Genomic DNA, 15,271 nt, shown 5'->3' with positions numbered 1-15,271 from the left:
GCCAAGGAAGGGACTGAGGACGCAACCTTAAGGGACACTGACATATGGGAAATGACTGACACTGCTGCAAGATGGGCCAAAGAAGCAGCTGTAAGTGGAGAAACGGGAGACCAGAGAGCTGCAGAAGCCAATAGAGCAGAAAGAGCTAAGGAGAACAGGATCAAGTGGGCTGGAAGCAGCAGATGGGTCAAGAAGAAAAATAGATGAACACTTTGGACTGAACTTGGTCATTCCTGACCTTAGTGAGTCAGGACAGCTCTGGTGGAGTAGGGAGGGCAGAACCTGATGGGAGGGGGCTGTGGCGAAAGGGTTTATGCAGTATGAGTAGTTAACAGTTCAAAGAGTTTGGAGACCATGGGAAGGAGGGCGAGGGGACAATTATTAGATAGGCAGGTGACCCCCACTCAAAATCCTGATCAAAGTTAATTGTTCTATTCCATGCCTGCTGCCTGAGTGGGAAGAATCTGCAAATGTACTAAGTGGGATAGAAATTCTGATAGCTTTACAATTGGAAATTTAGGAATAAATTGATTCTTTTAAAAGATTAAAACAAGCCTTTAAACAATTCATTAAAAGGGGACAGTTAAGTAGTAATTTCTAATTTACTAGAAATTACAAATCTCTCCCCAACCCAGCATCATAATACGTGTTTGAACAGTGATACTCAAACTGCGGCTTGCGAACCGCAGGTGGTTCTTTAATGTGTCTCCTGCGGCTCTTTGCAGCACATGATATTAAAACACTGATTTAGGTATTAACCAATCTAAGTTTTTAACAAATCAGGATGCTTTTATTATGCTATTAGCCAATTGTAGTTGATAAAATAATAATATTTGGTCAGTCATTTAGCTGTGAGAATAATATTTTACACACACACACACACACACACACACACACACACACACACACACACAATTGTGGCTCTGTTAGGTTATGTTGATCACTAATTTGGCTCCTGAATAGGGTCACCATATTTCCCTATACTGGATATGGGACACCTGGTAAAATTATTCATATTCAAGCAAGTTCAAAAGCAATCAGAACTACGCAGTACAAACATTTAAATTATCAAGTTGACTGATTCCCTGTTGAAAAGAAATAGCGCGGAGTTGGATTCTTTTTATTTACCTTCTTATCTTTAAGACTTTAGGGTTCACATGGGGAAGGTGACACACACACACACACTCACCTCCCCCACACACACGGGGAGAGGTGACACACACACACACACTCACATTCACCTCTCTCACATGGGGGGAGGGGGGTGATGGACTGACTGGACTCTCCCTGCCTGGCGCTCTCTGCCCTGCATGCTGGCTGGGCCCCCGGGACGGACCCGCCTCTCCTGGTACCTGGCAGCATGTCTTCCCAAGGCAACACACGGGGGATGGACGCAGGGTCACATGCCCTGCTCCCCAGATTTCTGCCAGGGTTCACATCAGTATGTGGCCAGCAGCAGCAGCTTTTCAGCACTGTGAGGGAGGGAAGGGATGGGAGCTGCTTTCAGCCGCCGGGGGGGCGGGGGGGGAAAGGAGGGAAGGATGACCTGGCCGTGTCTTTGCAGAGCTCATCTCCCCACCCCCGCCCACCCATGTGGCTGAAAGGAGCGTGTCCCTTCCCACCCTCAGAGTGTCAAAAGGCAGCTAACACCTCCACCGACATAACTCAGCCGCCTCCACAGGAAGGGGTTAGGCCCGAAGGCTGCATTGTGCACCAAGGCCCAGGGAACCTGACTGCAGGGGCTTCAGCGAACCTGGCCAGAGAGGTGGCTCAGCAGCGGAGGGTGCCTAGCCCTGCGCTCCCTGGGGGCATGACCCAGGGTGGGAGGGGCAGGTGAAGCAGGTGCTAAGCCCCTGCTCCAGGGGCTTCTGCGGAACCTGCAGGTTTGGGGCGCTGGCACAGGGAAATCACTCCCGTGCCCCCCCCCCTCCCCGAGCTTAGCTGAGGGGAGGAGAGACTTCCCTGTGCCAGCGCTGTGTGGGGCTTTGGCACATGCAGGATTTGGCTCCTCCTGGCCAGCGCCCCGGGCCAGAGGGTCTTTCCTGGGGCGCCAGCCCAGCCAGAGGCAGTGGGGGAAGGAAGGAGCCTGGCCAGGCTGTTGTGAGCTGAGAGCTCTGACCAGGGGCTGGTTCTCTGCACAGTGTTGGGAGCGGGACATGCTCCGCTGGGGGATATATGGAGGAGCAGCGGGGCTGGGGGTGGGGGCACAAAGGGGCAAAGCAGGGAGAGGACAGCAAGAGGGGGAGCATGTAAAGAGCCGATGGATGGGCAGAAGAGGTGACATGTAACCGGCCGCCGCTTGGCGCCTGCCCACACTCACTGGCCACTGCAGTGCACAGCCAGTGCGGGCCAGAAATGGGACAGGGGGCGGGGTCCTACTGGCCGAGAGCTGGCACGCAGCGGGGGCTGCGCTGGCGGACCAGCAGGGGGAGCAGATGGCCCCTTTCACTGCATCTTCGGCCTGCCACCATCCTTGCACCCCCACCATCAGCCACTGGACCCCCCCAACTCACTGCTGGTGGGCAAGCAGCTGGCAAGCCGGGATCGAGCCAGCAGCAGGACCCATTGGGGGGGAGGGGGAGTCAGAAAATATGGGACAATTTGCCCGTTTAAAAATAAAAAGTTGGGACACCTGCAGGAGGGCTTAAATACGAGACTGTTCCTTTAAAAACAGGATGTCTGGTCACCCTACTCCTGAACCACTGAGATCTAAGTATCACTGTGTTAGAAGTATGTTAAACTCGTAACAAATACTGTATCTTTCCTAGCAGGACATCTAGTGCTTATTCAGGGTATTGAACCTCGTTAATTAATACTGCAGGGTGCTGCAGACATGAACACTCCCCACTACAGCTGAGCAAAATTTTTCAGACCAACCTTTTTTTTTCCTGCAAAAAAATGCAGATTCAGCAACACCAAAGCATTTAACAAATTCATGTTGATTTTGCAAACTTATTCTGATTAATCTCCCACCCCCCAAACATTCAGAAAATGTCAAAATTAATCCTTTTGATTTGTCATTCCTGAATTTCCTTCAATTTTATTTTTAAAAATTCAAAAATGTTTAAAAGATGAAATAAAACAAAAACATTGAGATGAACCTAAAACATTTAAAAAAATTTTCATAACAGCCAGTGAGCCAAAAAAAAAATCCATCATTTGCACAAATATTATTAGTAACAATTATTTCCTTTAGACTCAGCTGAGCCTTTCCAAAACCCTGATGAAAATCAATTCATTTCATGATGCAAAAAGGAAGAATTTTGACATTCATAACATAGGGAACTAATGCAGAGTGTAGTCAAAACGAAAATGACCTCTTTTAGTTCCTGGTTGACTCTCCTGTCTGCATCGTGGGAAATTGAAATGGCAGTAACACTAGCTTTTGCCACATCCCTTTTTTCTCTTTTGTTCAGTCGCTGGAAGTTCTGAATATTTAGAAACAGGCAAGTCACGTTACTCAAACATTCAGGTTCCAGTCCTTCTTTTAGTGCATATGGTTCAACAGGAGATAGGCACGCAATATCTGCAGGAGGTGGCCCACATATTCTAGAGGATTCAACCTAGATGGAAGAAAAAAAAAATGTGATCACTAGGGATTATGTGGAAGTCTTTTTATCTCTCACTGCTTCTTTTACATGGTTGTAGAGCCACCGTGGCTTAACAACCATGTAAAAGAAGCAGTGAGAGATAAAAAGACTTCCTTTAAAAAGTGGAAGTCAAATCCTAGTGAGGCAAATAGAAAGGAGCACAAACACTGCCAACTTAAGTGCAAGAGTGTAATAAGAAAAGCCAAAGAGGAGTTTGAAGAACGGCTAGCCAAAAACTCCAAAGGTAATAACAAAATGTTTTTTAAGTACATCAGAAGCAGGAAGCCTGCTAAACAACCAGTGGGGCCCCTTGACGATGAAAATACAAAAGGAGTGCTTAAAGATGATAAAGTCATTGCGGAGAAACTAAATGGATTCTTTGCTTCAGTCTTCATGGCTGAGGATGTTAGGGAGATTCCCAAACCTGAGCTGGCTTTTGTAGGTGACAAATCTGAGGAACTGTCACAGATTGAAGTATCACTAGAGGAGGTTTTGGAATTAATTGATAAACTCAACATTAACAAGTCACCAGGACCAGATGGCATTCACCCAAGAGTTCTGAAAGAACTCAAATGTGAAGTTGCGGAACTATTAACTAAGGTTTGTAACCTGTCCTTTAAATCGGCTTCGGTACCCAATGACTGGAAGTTAGCTAATGTAATGCCAATATTTAAAAAGGGATCTAGGGGTGATCCCGGCAATTACAGACCGGTAAGTCTAACGTCGGTACCGGGCAAATTAGTTGAAACAATAGTAAAGAACAAAATAGTGCTATTTTCCATGCAGACAAGCGAATAACTGTGTTTTTCCCTGACTCAGAGTCACATCCATTGTAACACAAGAAGACAAGACATCACTCAAATGGAAAAACAAAACCCTACCAAAACAAAATACTACACTTCCCACACAATTCTTCCCTTCGGCAAGAGGGTGAGAGAAAGACCAAACCATATGTAAACAGAGATTAGTCACAGTTGCTTAGAGCATGACTGTCAGGTGTTCGGTTACTATGGTTTTGAGGGCGGTATAAGAAACTTAATAGAATAGAATAAGCAACTGTGTTTGTTGGTGAAACTCTTCCAAAGTTTGGCCTGCAGTAATTCATGAATATGTCCCAAAGTGGAGTGTTGCCATGAAATCTATATTTGCTATGGGGACAAGGCTAACTTTTGCCATTTACCAGATGAACAAGTTGTCTCCAAAATAGCAGTTTTTCTCTGTGAAAGTTCACCCATCAACAATACAGGGTTCCATAGTTCTGTGGGCCTTGTGACATGATATGTAGTAAACAAACTCAATTTGCACCTAGCTAATCCAGAGAACACCAAATAACAAAAATACGCCAAAATCTGAACACATCTTTCCCCCCTAGGAATGGAATGCAGTGCCACATCATTTAAAGAGCCAGAAGCCTCCTCTGGCAATTATAGCAATTAGATTAGGAAGGACGAGAAATAACGTTTTGCATGATACCAGTGTTGCTAACGTAAATTCCTCTCTTCTAGTCAGGGCAGTGGATTTATCTCAGTCAGTGGTGGACTGTCCCGAGAAACATCAACCAAAGAGAAACAAGAACATGTAGTGATTGCAACATACAGCTTGGTGAGCTGTTCTGTTCTCCATTGAGATTCACGGAGCCTGGGATACAAACATTTGACTTAAGCCTACAAGTTAGTTAGCAAAATAGTCATAGATATGTTCTGCACTGAGCAGGAGCAATTCATGGCAATAAGAGTTGATCACCTAAAGCCCTGTGCACGGAAAGGAGACTGCAACCGCAGCGGAGAACGCAGCTGCCTGCCTGCTGAGGGGCACATAACTGGGGCTGAAGCTTTTGGAGTAGCTTCTGCCGCAATTCACGGTGTAGGTGCCCTGGCGGGTAAGTGTAGAGATCACCTCTCATTCTTTATCTCAGATAAGATCAGCTGGGAAGTCCTTGCTTTGGAACCTAACAAAAACCATGCCAAGGTGGCTGTGGCTTTTACGCCCTGCATGGCAGGTGATGCAGAAGTGTCCTTTCCCAGGCAGAGCCCCAGGGACCAGAGGGACATTGTGGAACCACACAATAGGGGGTCAGAGGGGTAGCCCTGTTAGTCTGTATCAGTAAAAACAACAAGGAGTCCTTAAATTTGTTAGTCTCTAAGGTGCCACAAGGACTCCTCGTTGTTTTTACAATAGGAAGTATTTCTCATTTGCCCCCCTGTGGCCTCACGGGCTGCTCACAGTTGGGACATTTCTGATCTGGCTCCCCGGCTCTCGCGCTCTTCGGGACACAACACAGGACCCATTCGTTGGGGTTAGCCCATGCCCGGCTGGTTCGGTCTCCAACTCATGGTGTGATTTCATTTTCTGTAATCACTCAGCAGCTGCTTCCCAAGGGCAGCCAGCACTTGAGAAAAGGGTTAATACATGGAAATATTAATCACTAGAAGGTCTTCGGCTTAACAAAATAATTCTCGCCGGGAAATACTTGTTGCAATCTCCTGCCCCAGTTTTTACAGCCCTGCGGGTTAACTGGATGGATCTCTCTTCTCTGCAGTATCTTTCCTATCCCTTATACATCCTATCAGAGGAACTCTGTATAGCATCTTTTTTTTTTTTTTTTGCAGTCACAGGGGAAAAACACTTTCAGTCCTTTTGTTGCTATTAGCAAAATCTGTGGGTACTAAGGCAATACATTCCTGACCGAATCATGTGTACACGGATTGCCTGGCTGCCTGTCCCCATATAGGCCCTCTCTCTCTCTGCGACCAGTTGGGAGAAAAGGGCCCCCTCACTTTGCCAACTAAAGGTTCATTGAACAATCTGCACTGCCGTGTCTCTCTCAGGCTTAGGAGGTTTTTCTCCTCATTAACAGAAATTTGCTTTTATTGTTATACTGACGGGATATGGAACCTGAAAGCTAAAGCAGTTTAGTTCTGCCTAGAAAGCCCCTGGGGAAGAGCCCGTGTACGGCAGCAGATGCAGCCCACCAGAGGAATTCATTGCTGAATCAGAGTCGGCTGGTACTTTTTACTTGGTTATTTATTAAAGAGACCCTGCAGCCAAGTGAGCAGACTTGCTCTCTCTCTCTCTCTGTGAGCATTTAAGTTGCTCTCATTTACATTTTGTGTGTGTTATGCTAGGCTGGCTTCCTTGATAAATATCTTCAAACAAATGTTGCCCAGGCAGAGCTCTTATAAATAAAAAAATAAATATATGGAGATATACCTATCTCATAGAACTGGAGGGGACCTTGAAAGGTCATTGAGTGCAGCCCCCTGCCTTCACTAGCAGGACCAAGTACTGATTTTGCCCCAGATCCCTATGTGGCCCCCTCAAGGATTGAATTTACAACCCTGGGTTTAGCAGGCCAATGCTCAAACCACTGAGATAGCCCTCCCCCCTCTTTTTATTCCTACGTGATGGAAAGCATCCCACACCTTTCCCCAGAGGGGAACTGTAGGTGATACAGAAAGGCAGTGGCAATTTACTGAGCTGAAAGGGTGGGGGTGAGGGAGAGAACCCCCACCCCAGTGAATCTTATGCAATCAGGAATAGTTTTACTGGGTCACTCGTCATCCAAACTCTTCAGAAGTTACTCAGGGGTGTAGCGAGTTAGCTAAGAGTTTCCAAAAGAGGCAGATTCAGGCATGCCCAGCCAGCGGAGGCTGAACAGGCTGCCCCATTGCTGGTAGAAGCTATTTAGAGGTTCTTATATTAAAAAGCAACATGACTGGGAATGTTTGCACTAACATACCGCCCAACCCTGCTCCCAGTGAAGCCAGTGAGTGGGTGCTTGTCATGTGTGTCTTTAAGACCAGGGCACCCCTATATTCCCAGCTTTGGCCAAGTTCCCCCGGTTCTGAGCCCCACCTTCTAGGGAACGACACTGTCTGACACTACACAGTTCTGGTCCTGCAGAAAGGATGGCTTCCTGCCCTACATGTCCCCTTAGTCATGTATCAGGGGTATGAGTAGAGCTTCCACTGGGGGGGGGGGGGGCTCACTAAAGGCCCCGAGAACACCAGATGGAACCCTCACTTTCCCTCTCGGGAGCAGAGGTGTTTCTCCCACCCACTACTGACCCAGGTAGGAAAGAAGCGAGTTCCAACTTCTCATTCAAACCCCAATAGAACCCGAGCTCTCAACCTAGGAGTCGCAAACACCCTGTCTTTCTTTATGGCTACATGGTTGAGGGTGTAAGGGGGAGGAAAGTCCCAAAGCCTTTTTGTTATTATTGTTGTCGCTGTTGTAACAGGGGGTGACAGTACAGAAAGGACTAAGACCCACCAATGTAGGCTGAGGAATCTCTTGTGCTCCATTAGACCCCCTTTCCAATTCCATCCCGGACAAGTACGACTTTTTAGGGACCTCAGGATTGTTTAATTGCTCCTGCTGCAGCTGTAAATCATCCCAAAATCACCAAAGAAAAATAGCAATCCCTAGTATTCTGTACGGCCAGCCATTATTTAAGATGCTCCTTGCGCATAAAATCTTCAGAGCGGTGACATTTGGGATGATGGGGTACAGTTATTTTGCAGCATCATGGAAATTTCATGCTCACTTGGATAAGGAACTGAGTCAGGCAAAGGAGCTCTTTTACTCTCTCCCTGACCTCAGTGCAAATGGATGTAGGCCTTGACTCTTCTGGGGATAATTAGCTCTTAGCTATCGACCAGTGTGTGGCGTAGGCATTTTAGAAGTGAATTTAGGCTGAGATTTTTAGAAGAGCCTAGGGGACTTGAGCACTTTTGAAAACTGCAGCCTCAGGGCTTGTACAAAATGCCAGCTTGAAGACTGAACTCTTGAATTTACCCATGCCTCGGGGAGAAACTCCTCACACTGCTCCATCATTGTGCTCAATACTCACACACAGGGTACATGCTCACACACACGGCCTCAGCTTTGTCCCAGGGTTAATCTTAGGGGCAAAATGATAACTCATTTCTCTCCATGGTCGTTTGCTCCCTATCCAACAGGTACCAACAGTGATTACAGTGTTGGTGATGTCCACTAGAACAGTGGTTCTCAACTAGGGCCCCAAGGCCCCCTGAGGGGCCGCGAGCAGGTTTCAGGGGGTCCACCAAGCAGTGCCAGCATTAGACTCGCTGAGGCCCAGGGCAGAAAGCCAAAGCCCCACCGCATGGGTCTGAAGCCTGGGGTTCTGAGCCCCACCACCCAAGGCTGAAGCCAAAGCCTGAGCAATGTAGGTTTGTGGGGGGCCCTGTAGCATGGGCCTCCCAGGAAATTGCCCTGCTTGCTACCCCCTAACATGGGCCCTGGCTTTTATATGCAGAAAACCAGTTGCTGTGGCACAGGTAGACTGGAGTTTTTATAGCTAAGGCTAAGATTTTGTCATGGATATTTTTAGTAAACGCCACGGACAGGTCACAGGCAATAATGAAAAAAATCACGGAAGCCTGTGACCTGTCCCTGACTTTTACTAAAAATATCCATTGCAAAATGGGAAGCCTGGACAGCTGCAGGTGGGCTGGGAGCTCCAGGGTCCCCCTCCGCTGGCGGCTCCGAGCTGTAAAGCTCCCCCTGCTGCCCACAGCAGCCTGGAGCTCCGGGGGTCCCCCGGGGTGCCCGTGGAGGTGAAGAGCTCTGGGGGTCCCCTCTGGCAACCGTGGAGGTGGAGAGCTCCGGGGGTCCCCTCTGGCGCCCGTGGAGGTGGAGAGCTCCGGGGGTCTCCTCTGGTGCCCACGGCAGCTGGGAGCAGTGGAGGTCCCCCCTGGCAACAGGGGACCCTGCAACTCCCAGCCAGCGCTGGCTGAAGTCACAGAGGTCTTTGGAAGTCATGGATTCCGTGACTTCTGTGACTAAATCGCAGCCTTATTTATAGCCTGCTGGTGGGGGCAGTGGAGCTCAGAAAGAAAAAGCGTGAGAACCCCCTGCACTAGAAAGTGGACTGAGGCAACCAACCAGCTGTAAGACAGTAACAGGCTTTCAGTGCCTTTAACCTGAACTGGCCAGATCTTGGATGGGAGAGGAGTGAATGGGAGAAAGAAAGAGAGACAGAGACAGTTAGTTGCCAGAAAGGGTTAAGCTACAGAAAAAAGAGCTGAGGATAGGAACAGTAAAAGGAAAGACGGAAGAAAAAAGCCAATAGACACATAGTGAGCCAGTTACTAACACCTGTGCCAATTTACACCACCTGAGGATCCAGCCCATAAAGTTATTTCACACTGTTACAGAAAGTTTGTCTGACATGTCATTGATGGTTATTTGGTTTCATGCAGACATTGCTCCAGCTCCCCTACTGCTCTTCATTGCCTCCATGCCCATGATGTTGATGGGTCCTTCTGCAGTGAATCTATATAGTTCATTAGCCCACTGGACCTTTATACTTAATTAATCCATTCCTGCCACTCCAGGGATGTGTGCAGCAAGCACTGACCTTAGGGAGGTGAAATGAAGGTCTTATACCAGGTTTCACCAGAGTGTGGCAGGCAAACCCTGTGCTTTTTCTTTTAGGTCGAAGCATTTCTCTGATCTGGAAACGCTGCAACTCAGGGCCCCTTTGCTATGCTTAATGCTGTTGCCTCTCTCTGTTGAATGACCTTGGTTTTATACCATTAAAAGTTAACATTTAACATGCTACAGACGGCATAAATCCCTCCCTGTGGTACCCCTTCTAAGTACAGGAGATGCTCTCATTAAGTCAAGTCTTTGAACCTGTCTTTGAAACTTACCCTCCCTCCACTTTTAGCTTCATAGTCCCGTGTTTGTTAAAATGTAAAAAAAGACAAAAATAAAAACAAATCCATTGGCCTGCCTGATTCAGTTCTCATTTACACCAGCATAATCTCATTGATTAAAAAAACTATACTTTGGCTTTCTGCTATGGTGTGACTCCAGCTTTACTGTTTGTACAGCAGCTAGCACATGACTGGGGCCCCCAGACCCTGCTGTAATACAAACATTATATTATTACTCAGACACCCATATAAATGACACCAGAATCAGGCTCTTCTTGTTTTTTGGTGGTATATTATAGTGTTGATATGAAAGGGATTCTGGCCTGATATTTAGTCTGCTAGCTGTAGTCCTGAGGGCCATTAAAAAAGCCAGCTCAGGTTTCTTTTATTTCCCAAAGGAAAGGGAAAAAGAAGGGAGTGTAGAAAACCTCTCAACGGTTACTGATTAACTTTTTGTACCCATCCAAAGCTCATTTAATAGGCAGTGGGTCTGACAGTTGGCTGAAGTCAGTGGAGTTGCACTGTTAAAACAGCATATTGCAGAGAATAATAAGGCTCTCAAATAGGCCCCAATTCAGCAAGGTACTTAAGCGTGTGCCTAACTTTAAGCACATGTGCAGTCTCATTGACTTCAATTCAGTCTCTTTTGGCATAATGTTTAAAAAAATAGAACTCTGACTTTGAAAACTCTATGGACGTTAGGCCAAAGGCATTTGACCTCCTCGCGTCTCAATCAACCCATCCAGAAAATGAGAGTGAAAAATCAACAGCACCTCATTAAAAAAAGAAACAGATACCGTGACTGATCTGAGCGTCCCTTAGTAAATCAATTACCAAGTAAAATGGCTCTCAGAGCTGTTATGTCTATTGGGAAAGGACACCCACTTCAGAAACTGTCCACACATATATCTACGTATAAGTGACACATGGTAGGAGCCAGAAATGAGCTACTATCATTCTCTATCAATAAGTAACAGATGTGGACAATGTTTTCCATATCCCGTTCATATCTGCATGACAATCAAAAGGCAGGAACTGTGGACAATGCACCCACTAGGGCCGAGAGGCCCAGGTAGACAGCAAAAGGTTTGGATTCACATTAAAGCTTTCCATCCAGCTGCCCATCCCACTTGCTCCCCCTTCCTCAAACAGAAGAGGCCCTGGCCCAGTTCCACTCCCTTACCCACCCAGAGGGATTGGCTTGTTAATTCAGGTGTCCCTAGGCTTGCAAATGCTGCTCCTTCCAATGCCACTTCCTAGGATGCTAAATACTTCCCTGGCGCACACAGAGCTTCAGGGGGCCTCTCCTGTACCTGGGAAATACAAGGAACGAGGAGAGAGCACTGGGGACCTTTAAAATTAACACACAGCCACTAACAACAAGTTTTGGTCTTAATCCAGACCGACTCCATCCAGGGATGATAGAACCAATTCCAGAAAAAAGTCAGAAGTGGCTTAATCCAAACTGATTGTCCAAACCAAATCTGAACCCAAGGTTTGGTGGTGTCATTCTAATAAAAAAGTCCTATAGAACTTAATAGACCAGGATAAATTTTGTGCAACACCCTATAGATTATTTGCTATAAAATTCCAAAGGATTTGTTCCTCTCTATTAAATACTATTGGTGACACCCTGGACTCACTAACGTCAATAGAAAACCTTCTATTGACTTCAACGGGGCTAGGATTTCAGGTTTTTTGAATAACTTCTATAGCAGCCCGTTGGTTTCATTGCTATTTAGGTCTATAGGATAGTTCCAGAAAGGGAAATAAGAGCTCACCCATTTCTTCTCATCTTAGAATCATAGAACCACAGGGTTAGCAGGGACTACAAGGGTCATCTAGTCTAACCCCCTGCCAAGATGCAGGGTTTGTTGTGTCTAACCCATCCAAGAGAGATGGCTATCCCATCTCTTTTTGAAACCCCCCAGTGAAGGAGATACTTCCCATCTCCTTCCCTTTCCATAGCCAGTTATGATGAGGAAAAAGGACAGTTTAAAACTGGATTGAAATCATTTTACATAGAGCACCGTGCAATTGTTAGATGGTAATGATGTTGGGTCACTTCTCTCAGTAGCAGTCTAGACTATGATTCAAACAATTGCCATTGAGGAATAAATGAAGCAGTTCTTAGCAAATAAAAATCAGCCCTTACTCAGAGCCAGCCCAAAACCTTGTCAAGATTCAGTCAAATGTAGAGGAGGACACATCCCCATTCCCAGCCCTAACAGATCACCCTTCTCCTCCTGAGACCTGAAGGGCTCCCAACTCTCATCCAGCCTACTCCCCTACCCCTCCATAGCTTCCTCTACCTTTGGGAATTCCAGTGATAAATTATTAACCTAGTTATGGGTCATATGAATGGCCGTTTTATGGTTTCAACATTGTAAACTGCATTAACAAGTGTTTTTCTATGCAGTATGCCCATGCAACACAGCACAGAGAGTACACTTAATGAGATGTAACCATAAACCTAGCAGGCAGATCTATATGCCCAATGGAAGAGGATGCCAACCTTGTAATATGTATTTATGGACTCAGTGCAGAACTAACGTAGTGCTGGATGATTAGAGATGCAGCCTCTCTGCATGGTGTTTCTTCCCCAATTTAGTTTAAATAAAAAAAAAAACCGGTCAGAACCAAAACAACAAATCACATTTGTCTGTCGTGTCCCTTACAGAACAGTCCTAAAGAATTTAATAGGGATGAAACAGGCAAGGTTTTACTGACATAATTCTCAAAAAATACAGCACCAGAAAGACTGTCTCAGGCAGGGATGTGCAATTTGTACTGGTCATTCCCCAGTGCACTGGACTTTGGAGAAAGTCTGGTGATGGACAGATGATTTTAAGGTACAGGAAGCAGTTCAGGTCTTTGCTTTTAACCTGCAAAGCTGCTATAGAGAGCCCTAGAAGTGGGCGCATTTCAGTGGTGGGTGAAGTGAATATCCTTGTTACAAGGGATCCACTGGGAGAACTCTTAATTGGTGGGGCTATTGTTGAAAGTTGCTTGCACTGTACAGAGGTATCCTAGGGAGGTGCTAGGTACAAATAGATAATATATTTTTTAAAAAGCTGAATTACCTAAAATTCCAGCACTTTTATTATATAAATATTACACTACGCACAGAATAATGAAATGAACTATTTACTTGTATTTGTTCAGGAGGAGCTAGAATATTTTGTGGGCTTTCTGTCTGCTAACCTGGGAAATTCCCATCTCCAGCAGCCATTGGAAGCCCTGATTTCTTGTTCAGTGGAATATCCAGAGTTCATCACTAGAGGCATTATCCCTTCAAACACACTGCAGACACAATAAGGTCCAGACATCTCTGGAACTACCCAGATTAGTTACAGAGTAGCAGCCGCGTTAGACTGTATCCGCAAAAAGAACAGGAGTACTTGTGTCACCTTAGAGACTAACAAATTTATTTGAGCATAAGCTTTCCTGGGCTACAGCCCACGTCATCGGATGCATAGAATGGAACATATATTGAGGAGATATATATACACATACAGAGAGCATGAAAAGGTGGGAGTTGTTTTACCAACTCTGAGAGGCCAATTAAGTAAGAGAAAAAAACTTTTGAAGTGATAATCAAGATAGCCCAGTACAGACAATTTGATAAGAAGTGTAAGAATATTGGCCTCTCAGAGTTGGTAAGACAACTCCCACCTTTTCATGTTCTCTGTATGTGTATATATATCTCCTCAATATATGTTCCATTCTATGCATCCGATGAAGTGGGCTGTAGCCCACGAAAGCTTATGCTCAAATAAATGTGTTAGTCTCTAAGGTGCCACAAGTACTCCTGTTCTTTTTCCAGATTAGTTAGAAAATGTCTGGGCACCAGAGTCCTTTGAGCCAATTTAACAGCTTTGTGGCCAGATTCTTATTCTGTTACTTGTGTTGAATCGTACTTTACTCCATGAGGCGCCCTTTTGAAGTCAATGGGACCTCTTGTGGAGTAAGATGCTTCTTGGCAAGAGCAGGGCTATCAGAATCTGGCCCTTAATTTGGAAAGGCTGTACACAAGTCAGATCTGTGGTATTACAGGTGAAGTCAATGGAGTTGTGCCATAGATCTGCTAAGGATTTACCTTCCTATCCACACCTTGCTTGGCTGTTCAGTGCAATGTGCTTTTACAGCTGCATTAGTTCTAAATTTCAATTGCAAAGAAAAAAACCCAAACAACTGGTCAATGTATCAATGGAAGAAAAATCAACCTTGAAAGGTCTAGAGTGTAACCTTTTCTATCCTTATTTATCAAGTTCAGATCCTTTGAACCAGCTATTTGCATATGTTAAAATCTAATTTCAGTTATTCATTACGTAGGGCTAGTTTTTTTTTAATGAAATGTGACCTCAGGGCTCTATTAAAGTCTAATTAAAAATCAGTCAAAAGCCCCTCTTCCAATGTTTGTGCCTGCAGCAGCTTTTCCACCGTGGTATCAAAAGCGTAGCTCATTACTACTTAATTAAATTTTGCCTCTCAAAGCTGCAAGTTCTCAGTGGATCTGCTGGAGTTTCAGAACCTTGTCTATGTAACGTTGGCTTGTTCATCTTTTGTTTGCAACACTCATGACAACGTGCAGAGTTCTGGAGGCTCCATGCTTCTGTCAATGGAAAGACATTAACGGCTGGAATTCTTAACCCAGTAACCATTTTGTTATGATGGCTGAAGCCAACAAACTGAGTATTCAGGACCCTTGTAGCTCACAATGTTGTGCATGTCCTGTTTGGATTCAATGATCTAGTAGGTCTTTTCCATCTTTAAGTATTATGATCCGAACCAGTCTGCCTATTACCAGCTCGCAATTTTTAGAAAGCTGAAAGTTGATGTTTGTAATGAATAGAGATGCTAGACTGGAACCTGCCTGTCTATCCCCAGAATATCTTGCCGTTGGGTTGGCAGAGATTTCCAACACTTCCAGGCATGGGAGCCGGTGATGATGATTAGTTTTCAGGATACAAGAGTCTAATATTCCCAATTCCCCCG

Source organism: Emys orbicularis, chromosome 4, assembly GCF_028017835.1.
Source record: "Emys orbicularis isolate rEmyOrb1 chromosome 4, rEmyOrb1.hap1, whole genome shotgun sequence".
NCBI classification, from domain to species: domain Eukaryota; kingdom Metazoa; phylum Chordata; order Testudines; family Emydidae; genus Emys; species Emys orbicularis.
Note: the sequence above shows the minus strand (reverse complement) of the source record.